Source organism: Anabrus simplex, chromosome 7 (genome assembly GCF_040414725.1).
Source record: "Anabrus simplex isolate iqAnaSimp1 chromosome 7, ASM4041472v1, whole genome shotgun sequence".
Lineage (NCBI taxonomy): Eukaryota > Metazoa > Arthropoda > Insecta > Orthoptera > Tettigoniidae > Anabrus > Anabrus simplex.
The window spans coordinates 185,048,150-185,062,822 of NC_090271.1; positions in this window are offsets into that span (position 1 = coordinate 185,048,150).

A 14,673-nucleotide genomic window follows, 5' to 3' on the forward strand; every position below is an offset into this window, starting at 1 on the left:
AGATCGTTTGCCCCTACTTGCAAAATTTGATATGAACCTGCGTGTAATTGGAATTGCGGAAATGTAGTGTGTTCAATGTGAGGAAAGGAACGTTAAGGACGGCAGAAACACCCATTCCCCACACCAGGGATATTGATCATTTACAATTAAAAACCCCTGACCCGGCCGGGAATCGAACCCGGGGCCGCAGGGCGACAGGCGGACGCGTTGCACCCTACACCGCGGGGCGGAACTGAGTTCAACATTACCTGTAATTGGTTTTTGCTAGGCCCCTCACTCGTATTTTTCCTGTCTAACCCTCACCAATCAACTCGAATTCTCTATTAGGTTGATATACTAAATACATAAATAAATAATAAATAAATAAATCCCCTAAGGGATATAGCCTCCTGCAATGCAGGGACAATGCTGAGTTTAATTCAACAAGTGAGCAGGTCTTAAGGAACATCATTAAATAGGTTATTTCCTAGTTTGTTTCGTGAGAACGTGTTACTGAATGTTGTACACTTATGTAGTCTCAAATCCGAGTGAATGTTATTGTGTCTTTTGAGATCAACAATTCGCGAAAACTATTCTTCACTAATTAAGATATTTCTCCTCCATTATCCGGGCTGGAGACTGGCTCTAGAGATACAGGCGGAGTTAAAACCCTCAGAGTTGTAGGGAAGAAAGTTACGAAAGCGTCTAAAACATTACAGCTACTCAGTCCACCATTTGCTACAGAAAGAGTGGGGTGAGAGTTGTAATGAATTAGATGTAGGAAGGAGTTTTGTGTGCCATGCTGTACTGTAGAGAGAGATGGCTTCTCAGAACGGTGCTTTAACTTCTTCTAGGTTGACAGCATGACAATAACTCAGCAGGAATTTCTACTGTTGATGATATTCAGTTCATAGAAACTGTATTAGTATGCATGGGGGTAAGTAGGCACTCCTCACTTGTAACTATTCTCTCGTCATATGGCGAGAGAGAAAACTTACTTAGTTATGCCGATGGAAAATTGTGTTCCGAAATATTCATAGCTGATCTTTTCACACCTTTGTTTTCCTCTAGAGCTCTTGGGTCTTGGAAACGTATACTGAACCCTTTAGGTCCATATTGAGGGATACCTACCTTCCTTACCTATCAGCAAAGTTCATGAGATCTGTCTCTTGGGTCGTTTCGGGTTCTTCGTCACTTGCTGAGGTAAAAGTAGGGTTCATTAATTCTAATCTATCTACTGGAATGAAAGGTCTGTTTAAAAGATTCCTATTTATTCAGGAAATTCTGAAGTAATTTACTATGTCAACGGTGTCATAGTCAATTGTGTCCACTGGACACCACAATCATTTTTACATAAATGTCAGAACACTGGTGTGAGACTTTAACGTAATTGCCTGATGGGCATTCTTACTAGAAACCATTGTCTCAATTATTAATCATTTAAGAAAGGAAAGTCTGGAAATCCTTAAATTCGGCTTCCATGTGAGACCACATGTACCATCATAGTGATTCGTTATGGTCCAGCCCTCGTAACACGAACTCTGGACTCTGAGTATAATTAAGGCCGTCCAATCGGTGTGTGCCACACAGTGGTTCTACGGCATGGACCCTTAATTGAATCGATGTGACCTGCGTCTATGTCATGGACCGACATCTAATCTTCTAAGTTACTTTAAAGTCATTGTGGTTGATGACCGCAAGGAAATGATGCTACGATGGCATATGGCCCTAATCTAAATCACTGAGGTTGATGACCCCCTGACCATCCAAGTTTCTAGGCTGAAGGCTAAACACAATTAAGTTACATCGGTTTATGACCAAAGTTCCACTTTACTATCCCCAGCACATTCACTGCTCAATCAATCAAAGTTCAATAATTACAACAATAGCAATGCTCACAAACTTAGTGGCAGAAAAATCCATTTCCTTCGGATATGTCCCCTTAATCGTTACTTTACATGTTAACATTCCCCAGAAAACAAACTAAAATTTCCAGAATGCATCTCCAAGTTATTCGCTTGATTAAAGTTATTTCAAAATGCGGTTTCACTGAATTTAATAATTAAATAAATTTAAATGATTTAACGAAATATTAACGAACAACAAATTTTATCTCCGCGGACTCTGGTTTCTTCACAAATTTCTTCGCAGCTGTGATGTGAGTTCAATATTGCGATGTTTATCTGGCTGGAAAAGAATTTTACATAATTCATGTCCAGCTATATATATCCTGTCTCGTGATATCATGCTTAAAAATCTAATCTAGTCCTAACCGTTATTAACACTTGGATATCCTAATAATCTACGTACAAACCAAACAACTCGCCATATAATTACGATGTCATATCTCGTCATTACCATTATGAATTTTGCACACCCCTCACAGACAAACCGATCATCACGATCATCGCTCTATATTTTGGACAACCCTGAATTAGGTTACTCTGTTCCTTATACTCAAAGTTCGTGATTTCAAATGTTCATTACGTCCCCAATTACAGTATTTCACAATACTTAGATCATTACCGGCTATGAATTTCAACTAAATCCAGCATTTTAACGTTTCCCCTGGCCGAGAATTACAGTACAATCTCAACTCCACTCCTTTCCCGTTATCATAGCTGAGGCCTCTCATCCCCCCAAGCTCGCTTGGCAGTTACAGGAAACACCTGGTTTATTCACAGTTGACTGACTTCTCAAAATGCTCCCTTTAAACTCTGCCGACATAATTAAACAAATACGATATTCTAACCAACAAAATGCACAGGTTATGCTTCAAGATGCCCACACTAATTATACGCGTCGCCAATTATTACCGCTATGGATTTCTATGAATTTCTTTCCATTCTCAACATCATAAAATATTCCTCGGGCTATCATGTCCCGGCTTCAAATGACAGGACTCTAACCTGATTCGCACATCTCATCTCAACTCATATAAAACATTCCTCGGGCTTCCGTGTCCCGGCTTCAATGACAGGTCCAACCTGATTCACAAACTAACCTCTGTTTCCCAGCTCCACAATTATCATCGACAAAGAACTGGAATAAAATCCTCACTAGAAATCCCGACGTCTAATATCGCACAATGCATTAATCATGAATAACTTCGCATAAATGATATCGTATTTAATAACTTGATTTTTACGAGAAATGACTGAAACATTCTACTAGATCTTTTTCTTGTCAGTCAGACACAGTTTAAAATGGGCATTAAATAAAAACGTTTCTCTCCGTGACCAAATTCATCACCCTAGGTTCTCACCCGACAGCGCGCTTCCGCTCAATTGAAAATGAGTGACCACGTATTATTATTATTAACGTCAAATTGCAGACAGAAGAATTTTACGTCGAATGAACATCTTAATTTGACATCACAAAATATAGGCAGTACACTCACACGGATGACGATCTACATTGGGCGTGATTTCACTTCGGAACCCTATTCAATAACTTTTTACAACAATATACGGCACTCGCAAGACTTCAAACTTTTATCCAAGTGGAAAATAAAACAAATGACTCTTTTAGTCGTACTCTCACATTTACAAAACTTAGTAGGGGTGACCACTGCGTCGTATATCCCCATTCAAATACACTTTAAGAAATTACGAGACAAGATATAAGAGGTAGTAAGATGGAAAGTCACCTACCTCATGTCGTCACGCCAGTATTCGTCATAGGGCTCACCTGTGACCCTGGCATTTTATTTAGCCATTTTTACATTCATGGCTTCACAATTTATTATTATTTCTTCAGGTTTCCTGGAATAAAGCATAAAAAAAAAGAAAATACCCTTCACTTGTTTGCTTGAACGCACACGATGGACTATAATTATTTCCGCACACGAATTACTTAATCACATTAGAATTTATTCAGTACTTTGACCGTCCTATCTGGTACAATTATTTCACTCAAGAAAACTCCTCATGGAGTCAAGACTTATCCGCAATGGCTAAAATCTGCAGTTGAACTCAGTCTACTTTCGTTGGTTTGATTTCGCAGAGCAGCTCAACAATTTTTCGTCCGCTTTGTATCACAAATGCCGGAGAAGGAGGCTTCGTCATGGCGTCCCTTCATATTTATAGCAGTTACCCCCTCTCTTCGGATCTCTCCCTTTGCCGCCAAGAAAATTTCTATAAATTTTCTGACTTACCTAAACTGCAATTTCAAGAGTTTTGAAAGTGACTACATGCTTGCTACATTTCTGGCGGTAGTGTTCACGGACATTTAAAATTTTTACGGGTTCGATTTGTGAGATGATTGACCTCCTTTGATAGGCACTATATTTTTTTGACTTGGCGTGGTCACGCCATGTACACGCGCTTTGAAATAGTTCATAAAAATGACTTGAGATTCTTCCGCCGTCGACACGTGTGGTTGACGTCACGTACCCCAGAGCGTGGGACCGAAGGTAATCACCCCCTCGTCACGTGTCAAATCCATGCTATCAAGAATCCAACTTTTAGTTTAATTGTTACATTATGCATAATGTTCTTAGGGCACAAAGGTCATGGGTTCAATACACATCTGAATACTACCATTCCTTTTCCCTAGATGTCTAAGGCATACATTTTCGCACGAAGTCCGACAAACCTAATAATCTTGCTACTGGTCTTATCTTTAAATTTTCCGAAAACCGTTTTGTTCTTTATCGAGTAACACACGTGTTCAGTAGGGTTAATCAGATGTACGTTATCAAGATATTCTCAGAACTGCAGTTTATCTAGGTACAAGTCTTCGGTGTTCACCAAATGAATAAAACTATCTCTGTGTACACAACTTTACATTTTCAATCAGTAATAAGGGATCAAGATATCATAGTGGTAGGAATATAAATGCGTTTTGAAGATGTCTAGCACACACATACCAATATAGATAGGCTCATTGAATAAGAGTGCACGCTTTGCCACAGTGAACGATGCTTGATTTGGTCCATAAGTAGTTCGGTCAATGAACGTATATTTCGGCTTATGACTATTTGTCGCGAGATCAGACTAACGAATGGTTCATCGAAAGGGTGATAGCAGCCTTTCGAAAGCTGCACGGGCGACTGTCTAGATAAGGGCCTCTCAGAGTGCATGCACTGTGCACGGTGCAAAAGATGACTTCGCTTGGTTGACCAGAGTGCAGACCCCCACTCATCGATTTGAAGCAATAGTGCTGTCTCTCTCTTTCCCCACGCCTGTCTCGCTCGCTCCTCCTGTCTCCCTCTTCCTCACTTGCTCCGTAGTGCTCCAAATCCGAGCCTAGTTGAGACGAATTGAGCCAAGCTTAGCCGAGTAGCCCAGAGACGAAGTGTTGGTCCGAGCCGAGCCGAGGGGGACTGATGCACTGTGCATAGGAGCTCTGCGCCCCTGTTTGCACGCGTGAGTTTTTGGGCGTTTGAGAGGCCCTGGTCTAGATGATTGACTGACATGTCCTAGTAATGAGAGTTGGCATAGATTAGCTATGCTGATACTGCTACATGGCTGATATCAACGGGAAACTGCATCCGAACTAACTGTTGAGGACAGGACTTTTTCAGGATGTTTTGAGGTAAATGTAGGCAGTAAAAACGGTAGAGCTAGACGAAAGCATGAATATGAAAATTAGGTTATACTAGATACAGTAGTTATGTAGTTATGTAGAACGGAATAAATTAGCACATATAGGGGTACAGGAGGGCTGTATGTATACTGGAGACCCAAGAAGCAACGACGACGAGAGGGTATGGTATTGAATATTTGGATGTTTTCATTCATTCATTCATTCATTCATTCATTCATTCATTCATTCGGATGTCGCGTTGGATAATAGTATGTTTTTCAGTGTCATAGTATGTTTTTCAGTGTCTAGGGAAGTTCTTCAGTCTGTGGCACCATTCCTTGAGGAAAGATCGTAACAAATATGAATTTCTTTTGATGGTTAACATTTCGAGCACAGAAACAGAAACATTTTGTGTCAGGATCACTAGTAGACGTGTTCCGTTTTAAGCACCTCCTAATTCATTTCTATTCAAGGTGTTTGCTAATTCCATCTGCACCCAAATAACGATTCACCATGAGCAGTTAGTGAAGTGGCTTTACCGCATAAAGAGGAAATATTCATAGCATACAGTGTCTATAAATAAAGCTTCCATTAATGCCATAACAATGAAAGAGGCGGTACTAATGTATATTATGTTCCGGTGTCCAGTCAACTTCAATCATTACCACTGAAGTCTAACTCGGACGTTATTTCTGAAAGGAGCTGTGTATTTTGCTGATGTATTTTATGTACTATATTTTCAAAACGAAGGCAGTAAAGCCTTAGTTAAGTTACTTTGTAACCAACGTTACTATTTAATATTAAAAAAGGATATACTTCCCGTTCCCGTCTTCAGTTCGCCTGTCATACAAACGTTGCAAACCCAAGAAATAAATCAAATTTTATTTACGAGACATGTGTGTTATGGTACCGTACCTGGCCAGCTATGTAGGTGAGATCACGACAAGGAATCACCTTGCTTGTCGTCATGAGCCTGCATCAGCGAACGGTATGGTGCGGTAAGACCAACGCTCGTTCTTTGCCACTGATATCTCAAGTTGAAGTATTATTAATATTTCAACAAGTAATTGCCAAATGTATTAAGTAATTACACTAGTGTCCAAAAGTTAAGCATAAGTTACGAGTAAGCAGGGCAACAGGAAATAGACCGCAAATCGCATGACATATGCACCTACCTACCAATCTTACGTGTTCACTCTGTATAGGAAAGGAGTGTTCCCTGCTTTGACTAGCGGCGTAACCGCAAGGTATTCACAGCCAGTTCCTGCACCCCATATTCCCTCAGTCTTGTTTGTCCTGTTGTAGCGTGTAGAGTGTAGCCTCGTGGTGAACGTGACAACATATTGGCACAACGGTGCCATTTTGACCCCGTTTTGCAAGGTAGAATACTCAGCCGCCTGGAAACAGGCCAGACACAGACCGAAGTCGCCGTATCCTTGAATGTAGCACAAAGTGTCATTTTCAGGTTTTGGAGATGATTTCGAGACACAGGAGATGTTAGTGGTAGGCCAGTACCAGGTCGACCAAGGAAAACCACCCCACAGAAGAACCACTCTGAAGTAAAGACTTTTCAATTGGCATACATTTTGTGTTCAGAGAAAAGCACTTTTTGTTGTATATGTTGCGGGTGGTTTGGAAAGTGACTTCCATTTTCTTGATTCTTGCTGCTATGGCTTCTTTGTCAAGTCCATTTTGCTGAATCCATTCCCCAAGGTATTTAAATTTACTAACACGGTTTATCGTTCTATATTTGGTGTTTAGTTGTGCCGTATCATCTTTGATATATGACATTACTTCTGTCTTTTGAAAGGAAATTTGTAAACCTGTTTGTTCTGCTACTTCCTTCAACACATTGATCTGTTCTGTATATCACTTCATTGCAAAGCGCCATTTTCAGAACATTCGAGCCCGTTAAACTATATTTTGACTCGAATATCATTAGTGCAGCATTTCGAAAACTATAAATGTGTGCACTTATAAATTGAATTCAAAGCAGTGGCGTATTCTACGGGCTACAGGGGCACCCAGCGGTAGCCCAAGAAGATTACATTAAAAACAAATAACCGTTTAAAAAAGTTTCAACACAGCACTCAAACAATCGTGACATTCATGCACATTCTCCTTTATCGAAAGAAATGATGGTTAATGGGTAGTAAACGGGGCAACGCTGTAGAAACCGCGACCGGGGAGCGGCAGCCTTACGCCCCTCTCCCCGCTCACCCCCTAAAGCTGACTAAACTGTATTGCTCACCATGTTATTAAGTCGTGAAGATAGTTGTTGAAAGATGAACTCTTTTCGCACGACAGTTCAAAAATATGACAAATCGAAGGCTCACATTTGCAGTAATATGAACTTTGCGAACTTTGGTAATACAAGAATAGATTTACATCTAAACAAACAACATGCCCTGCACACTGACCAACACATAGCTCTTGTAAAGAACACGTGATATTTTACTACATATTCGATTTCTCGCAAAAAAAGTCCAAGAAATTATTTCCGCCATATATGAAAACAGACTAACCCAAGTGAAGTCTGAAGTACTAAAACTGGCAACATTTTTTGTGACAATACCAGCAACCTCAGCATGACAGAACGTTTTCTGCGCTGTAAAGGAAAATGTTATATTGCTGTTCAACTCAGACACAGGAATGTTTATGTGGCTTGGCATTTATGCCAACTGAAAAGTCTTTTCTTCAGAAACTTTGCAAGCGACCAGACTGCAACTTCATTGACGATATCATCAAGGAATTTTCATCCCAAACAAGAAGTCTCGACTTCTCATATAAATAGATAAGTTTGAAAAAATGTAATTTAATGTTTTCTGAATTACTAGGGTGAGTGGTAGCGCCCAGATATTCAGACCAGTATATGCCACTGATTCAAAGACACTGACATCTAACGACTTCTCTACGACAGCGTCTTAAGGGCTCACAGATTGTGACATTATGCAGCAACCAGGAGCTGAATTTGAATCTTATATTGCTTCCTCCTATTTATGGAAGGCTTCATCCTAATACTTCACAATTTTGTACGTTATTAGTAATTTGAAGCCGAAATAGTCGCTCATTATCTTGCCTTATTCAAGTGAAACGGTTTTTCACACTCGGATCGAGAGCCTCACTGGCAAAAATTCGATGTGACGCTTTTCGTTTAACGCAGAAAGTTATAGCTCAAAAGGTATTACATATACGGGAATAGTTTATATATAATTTTTAAAATGGAAGGATGAGTGCCGAAGACGATTACGGTAACTGAGGCAATGGTCATTACGTCATCACAAGATGGCACCCCATTTAGGTTAAGGTTATGGCGGTCGAAAATCGGTTGCTGCGTGGCGTAGCTTGGCATGTAGATGTCGCGCAGAGACGTGTGAGATGTGACTAGATTCGCACGGATGAGATCTATCAGTAGTCCAAACAACAGAAACATTTCCATAGACTTCAAATTTGTAAAGATATTGAAGGTTTTTGACTCAAAATTGACTAATATTGGCCTTCTCTACAAAGATGTCGAAATGTATGACTATTAAGCGGGTTAAAGCCTATAAAAACCTACATTTAGGGAAACTAGACCCAATGAGGAATCAAATAAGGCTGAAAGTAAGTTTGGAGTACAAATGAGATTGCAGCGTGAGCGTCTTAAGCAGTGCTGACCTGTTGCAAAGCAAAGGACAACATGAATGACGCATGATAGACGTTGTTTAAGTCGCACTGACACAGATATGTCTTACGACGACGATGGGATAGGAAAGGGCTAGGAGTGGGAAGGAAGTGGCCGTCGCCAAATTAGGGTACAGCCCCGGCGTTTTCCTGGTGTGAAAATGTGAAACCACAGAAAACCATCTTCAGGGCTGCCGACAGTGGAGTTCGAACCCACTATCTCTCGGATGCAAGCTCACAGCTGCGCGCCCGTAATCGCTTGGTCAACTCTCCCGGTAATAGACGTTTTCCTAGTGACTGTACCTGGTACGGCGTAACACGTCATAAACTTCACAGGATACGGTCATTTCTCGAAAGGACAGACTTCATGTCCTGGTTCCTCTTGTAAACGTTGTGAAGAAGTAATATCCCTGTTGTCCCGCTTAAAACAACGATTACCATCACCACGTACTCATTATTTTTAATCTCCTCCTTGCCATGATGTTCTCGTCTGTATTTTTCATTCCTGTGTTAGGTTGAGTTAATGTTCAATTGTGGTTGAAACAAGGATAATGCAATTCTGTGATCTTCTTCTGCCCATCTGGGCAGCGAGCCAAAGAGAGGGATAGCTGACGTCACAAAGGCCGTTGAGCGTGTGAGGCAGCACTGTATTTTTCCGGGGACTGTCAGGAGATGGCTCCAAGTATTGACAGCAGCTATATCAAGGCTCCTCCAGTCTACTGTAAGGCTCGTTAGTTGTGCGATCATCTAAGTGATAACGTCTGGGATTCTAGAACGTAGTAGACGAATAAGCTTCAAAAGGATTTAGGTATTGGAATAATTAAGGAAAGACTAGGTAGACCTAAGCAACCGATACGGAATATGTCATCTTGGCGATAATCCTAAATGCAAATCAATGACGATTGATCTCATTGATTAAATAATAATAATAATAATAATAATAATAATAATAATAATAATAATAATAATAATAATAATGCCGTGTGGCTTCCGGAGAGGTCTGGTGCAGGTTTTTTGAGATGACGCCTGATAAGCGACTTGTGTGTCTGTGAGGACCGACCCTTCCTGTGATGAATTATAATGCTGAAGGATGCAAACACATGCCCAGTCCCCCGAACCAAGGTAGGTTAAAATTCGTGACCCGGCTGGGAATAGAACTCGGGACCCTTTGAACCAAAGGCCAGCACACTAACCGTTTGGCCATGAAGTCAGAGTGTATAGTAATCAACATAAATATTTAGGGCTGGAATTGCTATTAAATGGTACAGTGTAGGAATTGTCAGTTTCTCGCTCCTCTATACATTGTCCAGATAATATACGAGTGACTAAGCGGTTTTATCACTTAGCTTTCAGCTCTGATTCTGGTGATAATGGGCTCGAACCCCATTGTCGGCAGCTCTCAAAATGGTTTCTCATGGTTTCCCATTTGGACAAAAGGCAAATGCTGGGGGCTATGCCTTATATAATTTCCCGGTCGCTTCCTTCCAAACCTTAATTTTTCCTACCCCATTGTCCCCGTAACTGCTATCTGTGTCGGTGCGACGTAAAGCAAACTGTACTATTTAAATTTATAAAAAAAAAAAAAAAAACACGGCACTTAACGCCCTTGAAAGGGCTTTGGCCTGCCCAGCGACCGCTGCTCAGCCCGAAGGCCTGCAGATTACAAGGGGTCGTGTGGTCAGCACGACGCATCCTCTCGGCCGATATTCTGGGCTTTCCAGGCCGGGGCCACCAACTAACCGTCAAATAGCTCCTCAACTCTAATCACATAGGCTGAGTAAGCCTCGAACCAGCCCTCAGGTCGAGAGAAAAATCCCTGTCCTGGCCGGGAATCGAACCCGGGGCCTTCGGGCGAGAGGTAGGCGTGCTACCCCTACACCACGGGGCCGGCATTTAAATAGATTTCGAAAAACAGAATAAATCATCTTCACCAAACTAGCATTGAAATAAATGGAAAAAATACAGAAAAATCTAATTAGCCCCACAATTTTAATACCTCGATGAAACTATTCAGGAAAACAGAATCGAAAGGAAAGCTAAAGAAAATAATTACCCGCAAAAAATATTGTGCCTTCTAAAAAACTAATCTAAAACATTACAATACGGGCATTAAACCGGAATTACTCCATGGATAGGAAACACTAATATTTTGAACAGGAAACCAGACATCGAAAACCGTGAGGAAAAATAAACGTGTGTCAAAAGGAAAATTCTAGCGCAAAACTCGCAGGCAAGCAAGACTCAGAAACAAAACGAAATAAACCCCATGACACTACAGCCCTTCAAGGGCCTTTGCCTACCAAGCGACCGTTGCTCAGCGCGAAGGCCTGCAGATTGCGAGGTGTCATGTGGTCAGCACGACGATTCCTCTCGGCCGTTATCCTTGGCTTTCGAGACCGGGGCCGCTATTTCACCGTCAGATAGCTCCTCAATTCTAATCACGTAGGCTGAGTGGACCTCGAACCAGCCCTCAGGTCCAGGTAAAAATCCCTGTCCTGGCCGGGAATCGAACCCGGGGCCTCCAGGTAAGAGTCAGGCACGCTACCCCTACACCACGGAGCCGGCACTCAGAAATAAACATGAAATCAAACCAACATAAACATTCACACTGACATTAAAAAACAGACAATTTTTGAACTGATCAAAATATAATTACATCTGACAGATTCGCTAAAACAAAGCTGACCGAGCTCGATAGCTGCAGGCGCTTAAGTGCGGGCAGTATCCAGTAATCGGGAGATAGTGGGTTCGAGCCCCACTGTCGGCAGCCCTGGAGATGGTTTTCCGTGGTTTCCCATTTTCACACCAGGCAAATACCGGGGCTGTACCTTAATTAAGGCCACGGCCGCTTCCTTCCACTTGCTAGGCCTTTCCTTTCCCACCGTCGCCATAAGACGTATCTATGTCGGTGCGACGTAAAGCAAATAGCAACAAAAAAGAAACCACGAAGTTGTATTCTACGAAAAGAAGAATTGAGAGGCGAAATAAATATACGACCTTAAATTGGATGGAATCACACAAGGTAATCTAAAAGCGGGAGATCTTTAGATTCAAGATTTACAACTGGCAATCTGACTAGGAAGACCGACTAAGGAAACTGACCGGACAAACTTGGACCAAAAATAAAGAAGCCCATTATAAAAAAATATTGCTACAAGGAAGGCATGTAAACGCCTCTAAGTACTTTCCGTCGTGTTCAATAGGTTAATTGAGATAATAATAATAATAATAATAATAATAATAATAATAATAATAATAATAATAATAATAATCACACTTTAAAGTCTCCGACATTGACAATGCAATCAACCAAATGAACTCGACTTTAAATTCAATTAGCTCGTATGCAAAAGAGAACTTCCTGTTAATTAACCCGAAGAAAGCAGAAGCAGTCATATTAGGACAGTCTAGGCTTTTAAATACGCTAAATCTCACACAACAGCCTAACCTGATGCATGCTCTGTGGTGAAGCCACGGTTACTAATGAAGGTAAACCTTTTCGATAGTCTGTAAAAAGATCTAGGCATTGTCATGAATGACACATTAAACTGAATTGACCACATAACAAGTGTCTGCAGGAAGGTTTATGCATCTCTTCACTTCCTAAAAATGCAACAATCCATTCTTCCATATAGCATGAAAATAAAACTTACGCAAACTCTCATTTTTCCAATAATTTATTACTGTGATGTCGTATTAACTGATGCAACTGTAGAACAAACAATGAAACTTCAAAGGGCAATGAACTCTTGCATACGATTTATCATTTTTTGTGAACTTAAGGATACATATTTCCTCTTATTATGAGAAGCTATTCTGGTTGAAAATCGATAAACTAAGCCTACATACTGCAACACTAATTTTTCGAATTTTGAACGAATCTACACCCGAATACTTATATTTTAACTTCCTCTCATCTCTCCATGGACATAATGCCAGAGTGACTTCTACCCTGATGATGCCGATTTAATCACTCAGCCACTCATTCCATGTGACCTTCGTTCTTATTGCTAATTTTCGTACTGGGCTGGGCTTACTGGCATTTAAACAAACTCAGAGGGTACAGACCTCAGTTGTATTCGAACACACTATCAGAGAAGGCCAATGAGTAACCAGCTGAATGATATCGAATTCCATCGTCACTAGCTTCCCACCAATGTGGCCGCAGTTCGAATCCTGGCCAAGGTATATGGTTATTTTTGAAATACGGTGTCCTGACACTGGAGCTTAATTTCCACGTGAAATTGGAGATCCCATGGATGTGATTACGATATCAGTATTCCCTTACAAATACAGGCTTGTCTGCTTGTTAACCGTGCATTTGAGTCGGCTCTACGAACAACGGGATCTATGGCAAGCAGAGAACTAGTACTTACTTTTTCACGAAGCCCCCTGTGGGTGGGGGTGGTAGAATAACACCCACGGTATCCCCTGCCTGTCGTAAGAGGCGACTAAAAGGGGCCCCAGGGGCTCTGAACTTTGGGGCGTGGGTTGGCGACCACGGGGCCCTCAGCTGAGTCCTGGCATTTCTTCCACTTACTTGTGCCAGGCTCCTCACTTTCATTTATCCTATCCGACCTCCCTTGGTCAACTCTTGTTCTTTCCGACCCCGACGCTATTAGGTTTTCGAGGGCTAGCGAGTCTTTCATTTTCACGCCCTTCGTGGCCCTTCTCTTCCTTTGGCCGATATCTTCATTTTTCTAAGTGTCGGATCCCTTCCATATTTTCCCTCTGATTAGTGTTATCTAGAGGATGGTTGCCTAGTTGTACTTCCTCTTAAAACAATAATCACCACCACCACCTTTTTCACGAAGTGAGAGTCCTAACTCCATATACGTAGTGCATGTGAAATTTCCAAGGATATTTAGTGGGGAAAACATGGAAACTCACTGTACTACACTTCCTCCACAATACTGCAGACTAGACTAAGCCTGGATAATAATAATAATAAAAATTTTAATAATAATAATAATAATAATAATAAACATCATCGTATGGCCTCAGCTACCACGTGCAGACATTTTAATTTGACGCCATCAGGCTATCTGCTCGTTAATTTCGACGTTCCGTTTTACTCTAGGCCTACTAGATGGCAGACCGAGTAAACCGAAACACTGTTGGGCGTTTATGGCTGAGATTTAATTAATTTCGTCAGGTAAACACCAAATGGTCCGTCTCTGCGGTGTAGTGGTTAGTGTGATTAGCTGCCACCCCCGGAGACCCGGGATCGATTCCCGGCTCTGCCACGAAATGTGAAAAAGTGGTACGAGGGTTGGAACGGGGTCCACACAGCCTCGGGAGGTCAACTGAGTAGAGATGGGTTCGATTCCCACCTCAGCCATCTTGGAAGTGGTTTTCCGTGGTTTCCCACTCCTCCTCCAGGCAAATGCCGGGATGGTACCTAACTTAAGGCCACGGCCGCTTCCTTGCCTCTTCCTTGTCTGTTCCTTCCAATCTCCCCATCCCCCCGCAAAGCCCCTGTTCAGCACAGCAGGTGAGGCC